Below are 18,236 nucleotides of genomic sequence, written 5' to 3'. Positions count from 1 at the left end.
TCATGATTTTATATATTCTAATTATATATGACATTTTCATGATTTGACAGACTTCATAAGTGTTATTATTTTACATGTATATACAATACAGAAGTTGGCACTGTCCACTTGGGAAAATAAACAGAAGAATCAGGCAGAGTTTTAATTTCAAATCCCTTGATTTTATCAATAGATTTAAATGTTATTTAAAAAACATGAAAAAAGGGGGACATGGACAATAGATAAGAAGAATGAGTGAAGGCAACTAGCAGAAATCAAATTTCTAAAAAAAAACTTAATTCTTTTGGAAAAAATTTAAGAACACTATATGGAAATCTTAATAAGTTATCACAGGAGCTTGATTCGAAGATCAGTGATCCCCTGGTGGATGAAATCCATAAAAATTATCCCCAAAAAGAAATGTAAGCTTCAGGATTTTTTTGTTGTTTTTTTTCAGGCATGAAACAAGTGTATTTTAGTCAAGATATATTTATATTTACATGTGAAAAATCACAAAAATGTGTTTTAACTACAAAAGAACCATATCTCATTTTGCTTTTCTCAAGGGAACTTGTACAGATTTTAACAGGGGAGTTCCCAGACTCAAAATAGCAAATTTAATCCTGATTGTACTATCTTTTAATCAACATTTAATCATGTGTTCATAATGATTTAAATGCTGAATATTTCCTGTCTGCTGATAGGCATGTGACTACTAAAGGCTACTGAGACTTTAAAGAATTTGTTAGCCTTTTAGATTTGGAGGTGTTTTAAAGTCTGAAAATCTTGTTGTTGAAAGTGACATTTTATTACTCTTCTAAAAACAAGGAACTTTTCAAATTATACTAACCTATGTGACAGGTTTCTTTAAAGAAATAGATAATCATTTCTTGGGTCTTCCTTGGTAGACCTTGAAAGATTAACGATGAAATTTCCTCTTTTAATTCCATGATATTTATTAGATTTGTAGATAACTTTGTTATGACTTTTGCAATCATTGTATTGATAAAAAATGCTGAGACCTTTTCCCAGTTAGATTCTGGATTTGGCATTCTGTTTTTGAGCTTCTGTTACTTGTTTCAGGGTCCTCTTTTCCATTTCTTTCAACTTAACACGATTATATTTGAAAAGGATTTCTTCTGTTTTCAGAAACGGTTCTCTAAAGAGTAACAGTCAAAACATAGGGGTATTTCTGTGCCAACTGAACTGACACAGCATGTAAATAAATGGTCTATCAATTCTAAATTTGATCCATAATTAAATAGGAAAACAAAAAAACTTTTGGAGTCATTGTTTTCTACTGCATGTTTCCCTTCTCATTTTTGAAGGTCCACTGTAGCTGTATTTACCCCAAGTTAACAAGAAGACATCCTCTTCAAAAGGTTATTTATTCCATTCCACAATTGCGAGAAACCATTATTTGAAATTAACCTACAGTACTGTGGTGGGACATGTGGCAATTTATAATTCAGATCATAAATTCATCTTCTTTAAATGGTATTAAGAGACATCTGGAACAATTTCTAGAGAGAGCAACAAGAGTTAACTACCCTCCTTCTCGTTTACATCTGAAAATTTTTAGCATTTTTTAAATTATAATAATTGAAAAACAATATTTCTCAATGAAAATATTTGCTCCAGTCAAAATTTAGTCAAGGACACTGATGTTGTCCTCCATCTTCTGTTCTTTTGTCTCTTACAGTCCAGAAGAAGTGCCAGTTTTGTGGAGAATGAATTCCTTCCTGCCAGTGGTGTCATCCATTTGCTGTCATAGGCCTGCAGCTTTGCTGATACATCCACTACCAGTGTCAAAACTGAACAGTTTCCATTCAGTGGTTATTTATTTTTTCCTCTGAGATAAAGACAGTGTCAGATAAAGACAGCAACAGACAGAGAAGATTGTTTTCATTGCTTGTTTCTAACTCCATATTAGCAAAACTTAATCCCAGAAGTCAAATAAATCACTTTGCAGAGTCGTGCAAGTACTTGCTTTTTATTACTTCAAATTACTACATTTAAGAACTAAGATTTTCAGTTGCTCTTGTAGGATATTTCGTCTGATGGACAAGGGAAGAGGTATATGAATATGGCACTTATTTGTTTTTTCTCAATTATTTTAGTTGTTTCAAGAAACTTGGTTAGTATTTCTGTCCCTGGGCAAAAAAAAGAAAAATAGCAGCATAAACCAATGAATAGGTTCAATCATATTTTCAAATGGTAAATTATATTTTTACTCAGAATCATACACAGAAGAAATTAGATATTGACCAAAACTAAAACACTAAGAAACCACACACAAGCCAAAACCACAGTTTTTGATGTGACGCCTTCTTCCAAAGGGAGCTATTAACACTCCTTCAAATTTTAAAAGCAAACAAAACGAAACAAACAAACAAAAAAACCCCTGCAAAATACTACAACCACAAATAAAAGTTATTCTACTTGAGAACAGCCTGAAAGTTAAGTAACCTTGCCTAAAAGCTCTGTTGGAAAATTCAGGAAATGAAGAAAGGATTAGTATTAAAATATTCAGTCTAAATCATCGTTATAGAGTATCACAATGCTGATACATTTTAAAATAATAAGTCCATTGGTTTTTCCCCATTATCCAAGACTTTTCCAAATACATAATTTACCTCTACTAAAAAGTGCTTTTCTGGCACATTTTGAAGAATGAAAACAGGATATGTTGGAAAAATGTGTTTGCTAACATGATTCAAAAAACAGGCTGTCAGCTAGAAAAGGGAAAATTTCAACACTTTAAAAACGTGTCTGCTACTTGGACTCAATACCAAAATATTTTTGTCTTGGGAAGGTATCATTTAGAGCACCTCCAAAAATTGTGTCATATTGGAATATAAGGTTAAGGTGTTTACCTTAGACAGTCAGGCATACTTCTCACTAAAAAATATAGCAAGTGTGGTAGTCTGTTCTTGTGCCTATTCAGAGAAAAAAGAAATGGAGGAAAGAAGTGCACAGGAATAAAAAAACAGTTGCAGAATTCACAGTGATTCAAGAACTTGCAGATGCTGTTTTGTCTGTTGGGAGTAGCATGTTTTCTGGTGAAAGACTAAATCCTGAAATATTTAGATATAGTACAAATATCATTCAAGAATTCAGCAAATATTATTTGGAAATTGGGAGAGTTGGTACTTCTTTTCCCTTTTTAATCTGAGAAGGGATATTCTGAAACATACTCTCTAGGTGCTAAATCTTAAACCTTAGCATTTGTGTGGGAAGTCATCCTCTATGACTAAAAGGATTCCCTCTTGAAAAGCATGTAAGTAATAATAATTATAAGAAAGCAAAATAAAACCTCAAAAGCTTATCCCATGAAACAAGGAAAGCTGGCACGTGAAATTAGGTAGGATAAACCATTCAAGAATGTTCTGATTAAATGATTTATCATTACTTTATATAAGTGGATGCTTTTCTTCCTGAATATATGACAACATTTGTCACGTTGAAAATACAATTTCTAGTGAAGCACATAGAGAGCTGTAGAGAAGAAAACAGAAGAAGACAAAGATGCAAAGCAGAAGAATAATGATTATAATACTAAAATATTAATAATGATAATGACAATGATAATGATAACGATAATGATAATGGTAATGATAATAATAATCCTGATTTAGGTCACGGTCTTGAACACAAATTGCTAAAAGCCAAATAAAGTACTGTAGGATTATTTTGGATGTGAATCTAATTTTTGTGAACATTTTCATGTCTTGAATTCATGTCAGTGCAGAACAAGAGCTCCTGTCATGTCAGCAAGGTGAGATTACTTTCTTGCCCAGATTTTAGCTAGAGAATGTGAGATATGAGCCAAACAGCACTTACTGTGTTCTCCAGGACAGAAGATATTTGCTTTCTGTGCAGACTCCCCAGAACTGTCTTTTTGATTCTGAAAAAAATGATAATTTGTTGCAATTAGCTTTTGCATGTTACTGATATATGGAGTGCAATTTAGGCAAATGTTAAGAAATTATTAACAAAATTTATGTTAGAAACATTAGGACAGTTGCAGAAAAAAAAAGAAAGTAGACATTTTGTCAACTATGTCCTTTGGAAAAAACAACTGTTTTGGTCAGTTCAAGTCTACATCAAATTGAAATAAGATACAGAAAAATAAATTCTTGTCTCTCAAACTGTGCGTTAGCTGAAATGTGAGCTCACTTAATCTTTGTTATATAACATTTCTTTGTAAAATTTTAATTCATTTTAAAAATTCAGTTTGAAAAAGAGGTGTCAAATAACATAAAATTTACTCCCATTTTTCTCCTAGACCCTGTTGAACAAATAAAAGGTTAAACACAAGCAAAATCTTGTTTAGTGATAAGTATTGGCCTGTAATAATGTAAAATCTGAACATTTTTAGTGTTTAGTGTTTAGTTCTCTCTATTCTGCATATCAAACCTAACCAGTGTAAATGTCAAGTTTTGTGTTCTCAGCTATAGAACACATTGATGTAACACTTCATGTAATCTTGTTTCAATTTTCACTTTTAAAGAAACATTTTTTTCAAATGCCAGTAATGACAGCAGCACAGTTGCATTCTTACTGCTGCTTATATGAAAAAAAAGCATGTTGGGAAGAGACAACTTATTTAGAAGGGCTTACCCAAGATATGTCATTTTTGTCAGTATTTTGAAATGTCAACTGTCATGCAAACAAGCCTGAAGCAGTATTTTAGCACTTATTTATTAGATGAACAGTAAAACAGACACATTGGTTGTTGAAAAAGCAGACATTGTTGCATGCCTACAGATATGATAGAGTTATGTGATTCAATATGTCATATATGACAAAGTTACCCTTCCTGCCACTCCAGCATCTGATATTTTTGAATATTTATTTATTTCAGTTGCACATGCACACTTCTGGATACAATCTTCATTAACAGACACTTTATTGGCCATGAACATTGGCAATAGGAACTAAATCTTGGAGCCAAATATGTGTTTATTACCAACTCAAAATCAGGCACTAACTGAGAAAGGTATATTGTAGTCTTGTATTTTGCGTTTGCCTAACACACTGAATATCACATCACACTCAACTATCAGACCACTACTGAAGAATCATTGGAAGAAATTAAAACATTTAAATTTTTTTCCTTATGTATGATTTCAGTAGCAGTGAAAAATGCAGAATCTAAAACCAAAATACTCTGTCCTATACAGATTGTTTGAGTTAGAAAAAGTTCTTTAAGGAAAATCTCACCTCTGAAGACTTACCATAAGGTCAGAAAGTACTGCCAAGGCTGAACAGGGAAATGTGATCCTTGGGCTCAGAAGAAGAATACAGAGTACGTGAAGGGGCATGATTTTCTCCTTGTACATTACATCACCATGTCAAGTGTTTGGTTTTGCTTTTAGAATTTGTCAAGATTGCAGAACAATGAAGAAAGGACACTTAAAGATCCAAAGCACAGAAAGCAAGATTCACTTCAGTTCATTGAGTCACTGGGAGACTCAATAAACTCAGTCTAATTGGTTTATTGACAAGAGCTTTGACAGAGTACTTGATTATTTGATTCAGAGATATAACAAAATGTGATAACTTTGAATAGGTTCACATTTTACCTTGAATGTAGTTGTGCTCCTTAACATAAGGATAATTACCCAAGTACCCTAATAATAAGGGTAATTAAGCACTATTATACCAGTAAAAAAACAGTAGACTCAGTCCTAAAAACCAGATTAGATATCTTTTCCTATCTCATACTTTTATTCAGCCTCTAAAGGAAAAATAAATATCAGATGATGATGATGATGTGCAGGTTTTTTTACATTCATCCATTATTATGCATAACTATTCTAAATGAAATGATTAAGTGAAAAATATAGTTCCCAAGATCCTGAATGTATTTTCTCATTATTGTCTGTGTCTGTCACTAGAACACAAGTAAAAAATAGTAAGAATAATATATATGTGTAAGTATATATATGTCTGAGTCAATCAAATCACATGCCATTATTAGTCACCATTCTGTGCAGTGGTATCAGCATATCTGCACCTTATTTTTTTTATTTTTTTATTTTTTATGTACATATCTCACATTAACAGAATATAAAGATAAGATTTGAAAAAAAAAATTAAGTGCCATTTAGATCCTTCTAGTGACTTTTCAGGCTCAATAGACAATCCTGGAAGATATGTATGACCTATAATATCTTGAAATCACTAGAAGATAGATTTTAGAGAGAAGATCTGAAAAAGTATAGGTACTTTCAGCTACCTACATAGCTCTTCCCAAAATAGGGTGCTAAGGAAAGACACTGCACCAACTTAATAACAGTAGCATTAGTTCAATAACCAGTTCTCACTAAAAAAACCCCAAAAACAAATCAGCTTGAATTATTGTTGCTAAGGAAAATGAAAGACAACAACAGAAGTCCTTCCAGTTTTTAAACCACACTACAACTACACACAGAATTTTACATAATTAGTAATTAATAGTGACACAAGCAGTCAGTCTCTCTAATAATCATAAAACCATAGAACGATTTGGGTTAGAAGAGACAAGAAAGATCATCGACGTCCAAACCCATTGCCATGGGCAGGAACAATGACTTCTCTCAAACTAGCAGAAAAAAATGGAAAATAGTGCATGTATAATATAAATACTTTTGAGGACATCAGTCAAAATAGCTGTTTCTCTGTATTGCATAATTTGCTTATGTGAAAACTTTGTGAACATTAGCTATAAAATACTTTTTTTAAAACAGGACAAAATAGTCAAGGGCTACATTGTTAAATATATCACCAAGAAAACCCTGAAGCAGATAATACTGTTTCTTCTGTAGTTTTTTTGGCAAGAAATCTAGTCTTGTTCACAAAAGAAAATGAAAAACTATATCTTTTGAAAAAATCTGTCACTTCCTGTGCTTACCCTTTTACCTGCATTAGTATTCAAATCTCACATAATTGATGTCTAATAACATTGGGATTTGAAATTTTTTGGTGTATTTTAGGATATCAATGAAAACTTGAAGCAAATGTCAATTAAAAAACCCAAGTCCAGCCTCCATTAATTGTTCTGACTTTGGTAATAAGACATGAAAATATTTAAATAACTCTGCTAGAGACCCTGGTTTTGTTTCTATAGTAATACTTTTTGGCTCTGTTCATACTAGCTTCTGCTCAGTCAGCTCCTAAATTATTCCAGCTTAAATAATTGGCAATGTCATTCAGTTTCTATAATGATAATGAAGGTTTCATGCATGATTCTTCAAGCCATATAATAATGGAAAATGCAATAGGCAAATCTGTCATCTTGACTGAAGTGGAGGAATTTCTACTTCTGTCATTGAGTCATGTTTAAACTTGGTCATACATAGATCCACTGATATTACTTCACTGCTATATTCATCCTAGGTTTATCAGCAAAGAGTCTAGTGGCTTCTTAAATCAATGATCCACTTAAAACGTTTAAAATCAGACAAATACATTAGATCTAGATTTAATTAAGGGTGTTGATAATTAATTCTATATAGCTATGAAAAGAAAAAAAAACAATTCCATGAACAGACAAACAGATTCTGATGTCTTCATGTAAGTTGGTGTTTCCTTACACATATATCCAGTAATCAGCATAAATGCAAGATATTCATTAAGATTTTCAGATGAGGATAAGTAGTTAAGATATTTCTATATGTCACCCACCACAGGAGCCAATCCACAGTGGGCTGGACATTAAGCATTGTTGCAGAAGATATATCTGGAGACATTTTATCATTTAGGTAAGACATGACGTTGACTTTCACACAAATTGAAATTATTATGACAATGACACACTGCAAGACAGTATTAGTCTGTTATATATATATATATATATATATATATATATATATAATATATCTGTTGAGTATGAATGGAGCTCTCAAATGAGACTAGTAAAGAGAATAGAAGCAAAAACTAAGCCAACTGTGGAACAAAATGCAACAAAGTGAGGAAGGACTTTAAACCTTAGGTATGACATCATACTCCTTGAATAGCAGCAGTCTGCCTCTGTCGTGAACTATTTGCTTCATATGAGCTGAAACACTTCCCTGAAAAGCAGAGGTCAGTGTTAAGTCTGTAGTCTATGCAATGAAAAGGTGTAATTTGAAATAAGTTGTGTAAGGTTTCAGGTAAAAGAGAGTGAGAACTTTGCATCCTTTACATGCTATTTTGAATATTGGCCATTAGATAATTAGACAGATGAGAACTCTTATGGCAATTGATTGCTTTCCTTTCATTCCCTAAAAAAGTAGTTGTGAGAAGGAACTAGAAGCAGACCACAATTTACAAGTAATGCTAAGACTTGGACTATTTATTAACTAACTAGGAGCAGTTAGTCAGTGGTAGTAATTTTTTAGTAACTACTAAAAAATTAACCAGCTTTTTTGCTTCCTCAATGTCATAAGAAGGAATTTAATAGCAAAATTAGTGATGCAAAAATATGCTTGGCTCAGATTGCTGCATGCATTCTATGCTCATTGAAGGACACTCGTATTCCCAGAAATCAAAGCTAGTCTAGGTCTACATGCATGTTACAAGTGAAGAATAGAAAAATGGATTTATGTTTCCATGCAGTGGAACAGTATTAGGACAGGAAATTTAACTTTAAACTGATTCTACTTTGACAACTTGAGCGTGATAACCAATGGCAATCAGAGAACATATTTCTAAATAATTTCATTCAAAAGGAAGAAAGAAAGTAAAAGTGATTTGAAAGCATAATGGGAATCAGAGCAGAAACAACAAGTTAATTCAAAAGCACACTTCTCAATGAAACTAAGCTGAAATGCTGATGTAGAGGCTCCTGGTTACCTCAAGGCTGTGTCTGCCCTGGTTCCCCTCCCCAGGCCTGACTGATCCTCACTCACAGGGGGATGTCCTGACCCAGCTTTGGCTGTGTCCCAGGTGCAGCCCATCCCTGAAGAGGTGCCCCCGTGGTGTCCAAGTCTGCCCCAGGCCTGTCCTGCTCCCTGACTGCAATGGCAGGGTGTTCTCTGACTGTGAGGCAATGCCCTCTCTGCCCTGGTGGATTGCCCATCGCCCCCCACGTCTGGTACCCAGGGAGCCACGGCCCCCACTGTGCCCTAGCACTGGGAATGAGATGTTGTTGCTCCCCTACATTTTCTACCATTACATGTATACCCTTCTGATAACTTCTGTGCAAAAAGCATAAAGACATGTTCCATAATTTTAGTTAAAGGCGAGGTCAGATTCTTTACTGTAACTGTGAGGGATTTGGAAGTGTCTGAAACGCGAGCGTAAACTTAACCATAGGCTTCCTCAGTGATAAACCTCTCTAATCTTGCAGCAATTGCTACTTGTAATACCTGTCAGACAGATTACTAAATAATCTACTTCAGAAATCTCTGGGAAGGGAGAACATTGAAATCTCCATGAAGATATTATCAAGCAGCAGATGAATTATGCATATCCCAAGCTTGTACTAAAGAAAATACTAAAGAGGTCATAGAAAGTACAGCTTTAAAGCCTATTATATTTTGTAAAACATTTTTCTGAATTGACTTCTCTTTTCTTACTCACTTAAAAGTTTACCCCAACTGAAAATCCACAACATTTCACTGTACTGGACATTGTGCCAGTAATCTCTACTGGCAGTAACTACAGTTTCCATGATCATCACTGTCAACATGGCACTCTGGGCTCTGTCAGCGTGGCTTAACACTGCGTCATAACACTGCTTTCTGAACCCATACATGTTTTGGCAAAAAAAATAAAAGGTCTAAACAAGCTGGGATATCTACTTCTATTTTTTTAAACAAACTTAAATAAATCAGGAAAATCCCCACAAATTAAAATTATTTTTCCACCAAAAGGAATAGTGTTATTGCAACACAGCAATTGAGTGGATCCAGAGATTAGGGAGACATGAACTTTATGAATTTGCTACCTAGCAATATGTCTGCACTATCTGAAAACCAGTACCTGAAGAGATGGAAATTTTAAAACAATTCGAAAGAAGTTATTTATTAAAAACATTTAAAAATCACACCACACAATTGATAAATATATATCATAAGTAAAATTAGCACACATTTGGTAATTTCTGGGGGGAGATTATTTGTTTACTGATGAGCATTGTGTATCTGTAGGCTTGATTCTTCTTTAATTGATACTGCACAGTCAGGAGGTAACTCCTTATGTCTCACTTAGCATAAAAGTCCAGCACATTGGATAACACAAGACAAGCCTGTGAGTATTTGATAGTATCCATAAGGTCTCTGTGATAAGAGCCTTCAAATTTAGGCAAGTAAATTTGTAAACTATTTTCCTTTCCATTTGCAAGCTGTTTCAATTTATCTTCATGCATGAAACAATTTTATGTCTTGCCTAGGGGTGAGAAAGGGAAAAAAAGTTTTAACCTGTATTGGATCTTTATCACACTAAGTAGCTTCTTTTGGAGAATTAGCTCTTATTTCTTTCTTCATGGGCTTTAGTCTGGAAACAGGGTCTTTAAAGGAAAGAATGTGAAGAGGAAAATAGAGTATACACTGAACGTTTAAAACTCTCTGACAAACACTTTTAAAGTCTTGCGTTGCATGGCTATTCTTCTGTCCACAGTATGAATATTGTGCACCTCAATGTCTACAGGTCATAGCAAACAGCACAGCAGTATAATCAGCAGGACTGTTTCATTTCAAATATCATTCACAGCTTGCTGCTGTGCAATGATTCTAAATTTGTCCATAACTTTCTTGTAACGTAAGAAGGACAAGAAGCTGTAATTGGATCTTAATCCTAGGTGAGTTTTCCAGGTTTTTACCATTGTTTTTTTCTTTCTCCATTGGAAGGATGGATTTTTGAAGTTTGATTAATTCATAAGGAAAAGAAAAGGAAATTTAAAGTTGGAACCTAGAAACATTTTAACATTTTAATGTTTTCATTTGCACAACAGTTGGTCATACATTTACGGGTTAACTGGGGACACAGTTTACAATTAACAACTGGATTTGGGAGTATGAGACTAAAGCTACACACAGGTAGTAGTATAATCTGACCACCATTTTTAGTATTAACATGTGCTTCATTACTGAAAGAAGATTATCATGCTCTCCTGCTGGGAAAGCAGGAATATAGAAGACAAGGCTGAGGACAATGTTTTCAGATATTCAAGTATTTAGATATCTACTGGCATCTTGGAAAATTAAATTAGATAGCAAGGTACGAAGCTTCCAGAAAAAAAAAAAGCAAACCCACACAACTGACATAGAAAAAAATTATGTTAAATTTGCTATTTTAAGTCAAACATTCTGTATTTTTTAGATGAACATTTTCTGAATACAGGTGCTGCTTGATCTTCAAAGACAACCTCCTCAGGGCACAAGAATAGTCTGCTCTTGTCAGACAAGTCTGTGAAAAGGAAAGCATAGATGAAGGCTGAGGTCCTGACTGAGCTCAACTACAAAAAGGAAGTGCACAGATGACAGAAGTGGGGACAGGCTACATGGGAGAAATGCAGAGGCATTTCCCTTGTAGGAAGGGGTGGAGGAAAGCCAAAACTCAGTTTGAGTTGAAACTAGCAAGGGAGGTCAAAGGAAGTAAAACAGTTTTCTCTTAAGTATGTTATTAAGAGAAGAATGGATAGACCTGTTGTGCAATAGGGCAAGGGATATAATGATATGGATCATGGCTACTTTGTGCCTTTTTTACCACTCAAATAGAAATCAGTTTAGAAAACACATTGAGATAGGAGTCAGGATATTTGTATATAAATTACCTGTAACCCATGCATGATCAAGGTGTTTAGGCAAGACAGACTTCATTTGGTTTTGGTCATCTAGTTGTCAAAAGCTTTAGAATTCTATTCATGGCTCAAAGTTGAACTTTAGTTTTCCAGAAACCTTCAAATAATTTCAGGGTTGTATTTGTCCAGTTTCTGTCTTTGAAGCAAGTAAAAACTTTTTCAGGGAATTCAGACCTGGAAACTGCACATTCTTGTAGCTCTAGTCCTAGAAGACTTTGCAAAACTTTTTGGATTCCTAGAAACCTATGAAGTAAGTCATGGGCCTAGTGTTTGGTTAAGTGAGAGCTGTGATAAATAAGGGAATTGTTTATTTAGTTCTTCTAACCTTTTGTGTATTTCAGAATTTAGTCCAGCCTTTCATTGGAAACATGCACCATTAACTTTCTGGAAGAGGGCTTCAAGTTCTGGGTTGGAAAGTGAAAAAATATACTTTTATATTATTATTTGTATTTCAGTAATTTTTTTCTAAGTATCTACATATTTTACAGCAGCACAAAGAACAGTAATAACAGCACCATCACATCATGCCTACTGTTGTTTGCATGAGAAGAGATGAAGGAAATAGCTACCTTACTTAGGAACTATTATTGTTAACTCAGGAAATGCCACTTTGCCATTGTGTTGAAATGGTAGCTTTCTGATGTAAAGCAGCCTGAAGCAGAATTCAGCACTGATGTTACTTATTAGATAAGTAATAACATAGAGGACATGGGGTTTTGAAGAGTAAGCCCTGCTGTGTGCCTAAGGGCACTGTGGAATTATGAAATTCAACATGGCATATGTGACAGGGGTGGGTGACTCCTTTTAATTATGTGTGCTTTTGGATCAAGGCATCACACAGAACCCTTAGTGATAGAAACTGGAGCATGAAACCTGCAGTCCCACAATAGACAGAGAATTCTGTTAACTCAGCAGGATGTTGAATAATCTACTGTAGGTCTACAATGGAAAATAATGAAACCTAAAGACTTTTCCGCTAGTGTTAATAAGTATATTTTAAATTACTTCTAACCTCACAATAAAATATCCTTCTTTTAGAAACCACCAAATGTAATTTCCCATTTGGACAATGTAGTCAAAGCAGGGCCTTCTGACACCTGGATGCTTTAAGGTATCCCATTTAAAATGTTAATTACTTATTTAATTAGATTTGCTAATATCAGCTTTCCCTAAATCCAAGTATGACCAAGGCGTTGGAATTAATAATAGAATTTAGTAACATTTTCACAGAATAGCCATATACAATACATTAGCATTTTATATAAGCATGAGAGCAATGTGGTCATAGAGGGGAAATATTTTTCAAAAGTGGTACAATTTTAGTTGTTAAGCAAGTAAGAAGTAGTATAGGAAGTTTATTGAGGTTTTCAAATATAAATTTCACAAAATATTTTCTTTTTTTCTCAAAATCTAAAATTACTTCAAAGAACTGAATTTAACCCTGTTGCTTTGGTCAAATAGGAACTTTTCCACACTAAATTTAGAGAAGAAGATAGGAGAGCAAAGTTTTTTCCATATTTATCTAACAATATGAGGTGTTAAGCTGTAGCTGAAAATCCAAAAATTGAGTTTCTGTGTCCTAGGTTGAAGATCTCTCCTGACCTTTTAAAATAAATAAACCATAAAAATGGCACATCTAGTGCTTTCTGGACAAGATTAGTTTTTAGTAGTTTCATTATATGATCACAGCTGAAAAGGGTGAATTATTCTTTGTTTATTGTACTGAAACCCAGAGGGATTATCAGCGCTTTTAATTGTCTTCTCAGTATGCAGAGTTGTTTGTGTATGTGAAGACTTAAATCAAACTCAGGACTTTTTCACAATATAGATAACATTTCTGACAATTATACGCTGACAGTTTTGAAGACTCCATTTTCTTGAACCTTGTGTGGTCTGATCAATGAAAACAAAGTACATGGCATGTAAAACATAAGGTGTATAGTGTATGGATAGTGGATGAACAAATAAAACATTTAAAAAATTGTAACAAAAAATCCATTTTTCTGAATTGAAAGTGTATTCCATCAGAATAGTACAAACTACTACTATAATGGCTCATTTATGTGTGAATCTGGAAAAATGACACCTACAAAGGCACCTGGACACTTGAATATGTGATTTTTCCACAGCATATTAAGTATGAAAGGTTGATGCTAAAACAGACATGGGAAGAAATTTTGCACATTAATAGATTTGTATATAATTTCTGTGCTAGTATACATTGGCCATAGATGTTAAACCTATACTTCTGCTGGGAAAGCTATAGTATATTTAATCCTTTAAATACTTTCATTATAAGTTTTTAATAAAAATATTTATATATTTGAGCCACTTTTTAAAAAGAAAAAATTGATTTCATTAAAATCCTTAATTCTCTCTATTGTACAAATTGTCTTCTGGAAAAGGTTACTTTTTTTGAATAAAATAAAGCCAAAAGCATTTTATTTCACGTTGTCCTTCTGCTGCCAGTAAATCTCAGTAAATATAATGTTTGAAACTGAAATTTCAAACATACACCCCACTTTTCCCAGTAAACAAAGAAAAGATTTCAAATGTTTGAATGTTTTCTTTGTTGCTTTGTGGTTATGAGTTCTGCCTTACTTGTTGAGCAGATGTACATCAAGAAGTCATAACATAAGACAAAAGGCCTATTCCCAAAGAAAGGCAGCATTACTGAAACTGGACTTCTGTCCCTTTATATTTAAGATTACAAAAATAGAGATCCACTCTTTGAAAGCACAGTTAATGAATTACTTAATCTCTCCTTCAGCAGCTTCAGTATGCTCCCTTAGTTTCTTCCAAAAATCTAATCATATGCTAAAATTTAAAGTAACTCTAAAGAAAGAGTACAAAGCTGTGGTTTATATACAGCTCATGCTTTGCTCTGAAATGGGAAAATATAAAGACAAATTCTGCTCATGTTTTTGCAAAATAGGTGAATAAACGGGACTTTATGTTTAAGCTCCATGTTGTTTTAGTGATAAATAAATTACATTTTTTTCCCACTTACTTTGTCATTTGAAAAACAGGACTGGTTTAAATTTCCACTTCTTATATTTTAGAAATGTATAAACATGGAAACTATGGGAAAAATAAATGAAAAATAATGGAGTCATAGTTTCTATGTAGAAACTTTACAAAATGTCAGAGAAATTCATCAGATTTTGTATTGTAGCTGTAAGGGTGTACATGTGGTATGCACTTACACTTTTTCTATGTAGAACTACATGATTAGAAGGCTTGCAGAAAATAATCTCCTTGTAAAACACTAATATTAACAATGTGCAGACACTTTTGACACAACATCTTGAGTTGTCCTGCATTCTACCATAAACCAATCTATTTAGTAAACTTTTTGTTCATTTCTTGACAAATTGTAAGGTGAAATTTGCAGCAACCCACTACTAGAAAGGATCATCTTCCAAGATGTATTTCTAACATGGATTGATAAGCACAGTTAGGAATTTTTGGAAATTTATGGTTCTATAGTCCTTACATTGGATTCTTTGTGTGTACAGAATGTGAACATCTCAATAATCTTTCAACCTTTGCATCTCTTCTACTGTCTTATGAGCTTTTGGTCAAATGAAATTGAAAAGAAGAATTAAATTAAATTCCACAGACCCCAATCTTTATCAAGCTAGTATCAAGGATGAACCTTAAAGATCTTCTGGTCTGTGCATATAGGGAGCTGCATTTTAAACTAGGATTGATACAATTCTCTACTGCCTACCCTCAGAAGAGCAGTACCCATCTCAGCTCACATAGCAGGGTGAATAGTGAGCTGACAATAGAGGGCTGATATAACCTGATTATTTTTTGGGTCAAGGCAATTTTCTGAACACCCAAAGGTTGGTAATTTTCAAGTACTCATGTTCTGAAGACAGTAGTCAGCCCATATATCTTTGTTCAAGATTATTAGTATTCTTGTATTTTGTTTTATAAGCACGCATTTGGTCACAGGTATAACTTCCCCTCCTTTTAGGTACCTGGGACTATAAAACAATCCATACAATCCAGTTCCAAACTGAAAATTAAATGAAAGGAAAAGAATATTTTTCAAATCATTTATAGGTGGGTTTGCTATCAGTACCCATGCTAACACTAAACTGTCAACCAATGTTTTATTGATACAATTCTAAATTTCCATCATTCTTATTTGACTATAGTTGAAAATCATAAAACTCATCTTTTACATGTTCTTAGGGGATCACTATATTCCTGGGAGCATTCAGGAGCATTAATCATCCCAGGCATTAAAACTATGGAACCTTTATCATCTTTCAGTATTAAAAAGAAAAGTAATATGTTATTTCTGTGTATCTATGAAAATCTGAACAAGAAGTCTATTATTTACTTCTTGGAAAAACAGAAAAGAATACACAAGGTGCAAACATACTTTTTCTCCTAACTCATTTTGTTCTACTTTTGATACTATAGCAGAAACTGTTTAAAATTTAATTAGTCTGTTTTCAGTTAACTTTTTTTTTTTTTTGTTCTTTCTGGAAAATTCAGAGCTTGGCTGCTGAGGACTTCTACTATAAGTGTCCTCTGCACCTTGAGGCCTGTCCCCATTTTATGAAACAATGAACATAAAAACAGTTGTTTTCATCCCTTAGCCAGAAAGTATTCCTCTATTTGGATCTAGGGGTTTAATGTCTCTTTGCACTTAGCAATCAAAGAGAAAATAAATGCAGTACATCTTGGCAGGCTGAGTTAATTCCAAGATTCTAAATACTGCAAAATAATGTAATTTTACCCTTAAAGGACTTATATTGTCATCCTTGTTGGAATGGAACAATTCCATTCTGCTGTAGTATACAGCAAACATGTAGTATACATACATACAAAAATACCCTTTTGAGTTGAGTCTATGAAGAAATAGGGGGGCAGAGGTATTTGTAGCCAAAGCAGTCATCTAATACATGGAATTCCTTCTACTGCTTAGGATGTGGGTGGCAGCTGGGAGGAGCTGCTCCGTAGATTGCAAGCTTATTTTTCTGTCTAGTTACAGAAGCAGAAGGCATTGATCTGTAGAATCATAACATAGGCACCTTTACTTAAATACTTATAACAGCTGAAACTTTTTCAAGTGGTGAAATACGCATTAGGGTAAGCATAAAAATATCTTTTTTGATGGTACGTTATCCCTATATTTGCCGTGTTGCAAAAGGTATCATAGAGGTTTTGAAAATATTAGGACTTGGTATGGGTATGAGGAAACAACCAGCTCAAATGCAATTGCAAATAGAAATTCTATATGAAAGATAAAATAAGACAGAGGTATTTTTATAGCTTGAGAAAGCAACCTATGGCACCTGCATTTTGCTACAATATTTGTTAGACAAATACACCATATTAACATAAGACAGTATATAAGAAATATATAAGAAATATATAAGAAAATATATAATGTTTTTTATCCTTGAGATTTAGCTGATGGAAGAGACTGAGAAAATTCAGCAGATGAAAAGAGAGACTTCTGAGCATAACACATATGGTACAATCTCACAAAAATCACATGAGCATGACAAAGGATAGCTGCATTCCAGAGGTGTTTAAGAGGGAGTAAAGTGACTTCTGGACTGATGTCCCAGCCCATCCTTATCTCCACAGTCCAGCTTGGACATCCCAAGGCTGTGTCTGACACAGGTTCCCTGCAGTGGGACTGATCCTGATCCCCACCCCATCAGATATCCCAGCCAAAGCTCAGCCCTGCACTGGTGGATACACTAGCATTCTGCTTCTGCCCCCTGTAGAACTACTGTATCTATTAAATTCTGTGGGATCATCTCTTTGAAAGTCCCAAGCTAAGGATTACTTCAGTCCCTGACAAAAGGATTGGGTTAAAATTAGAAGCATTTCAATATTCAGTCAATTAATATGCAGCATAATTTTGTATTTATCATTTTGCTAATACAGTTTTGAGAAGTGATGTTCTTAATTCTATGTAAAGCATTATATTGTTTAGTTGTGTAGATAATTTGATGGAATTTATTATGAAATATCAAAACATGTATAAAAAGCACAGTCAGTAGCATCACAGAAGTAAGAGCCTTCCTAAAGTGGATCACTATGTCTTTTATGATCACTGAGTACTTTGTCCCCACAAAGCTAAACCTACACCCTCTAAGCATTTCTTGCTGTATAGTTTGGAGAATATCTAAAAATCTAATAGTATATCTGTCCTTATTCTTGAAAGAAATAAAATTAATGTAAAAAATTTCCAATAACAACTTTTAAAAATTGAAATACTGTTGAGATCCTACAGCATTTATTATTGCACTAACAAAGCTATGGATACATGAAGTTTCTTTCAAGAAAGATCTGTTCTTTCAAGAAGAAGAGTTGCAAATATTTATTTGTATTATATCTTCTTGTTTATTTATGCATATAAGGAAAATATTAAAATTTTTAAAATAAAAAATTTTAAAATTAAAATTAAATTTAAAATTAAATTTAAAATTAAAATTTTAAAATTAAAATT

This window comes from Cyanistes caeruleus, chromosome 5, assembly GCF_971803275.1.
Source record: "Cyanistes caeruleus chromosome 5, bCyaCae1.hap1.1, whole genome shotgun sequence".
NCBI classification, from domain to species: domain Eukaryota; kingdom Metazoa; phylum Chordata; class Aves; order Passeriformes; family Paridae; genus Cyanistes; species Cyanistes caeruleus.
The sequence above is the reverse complement of the archived record's forward strand: the minus strand, read 5'-3'. Positions refer to the sequence as shown.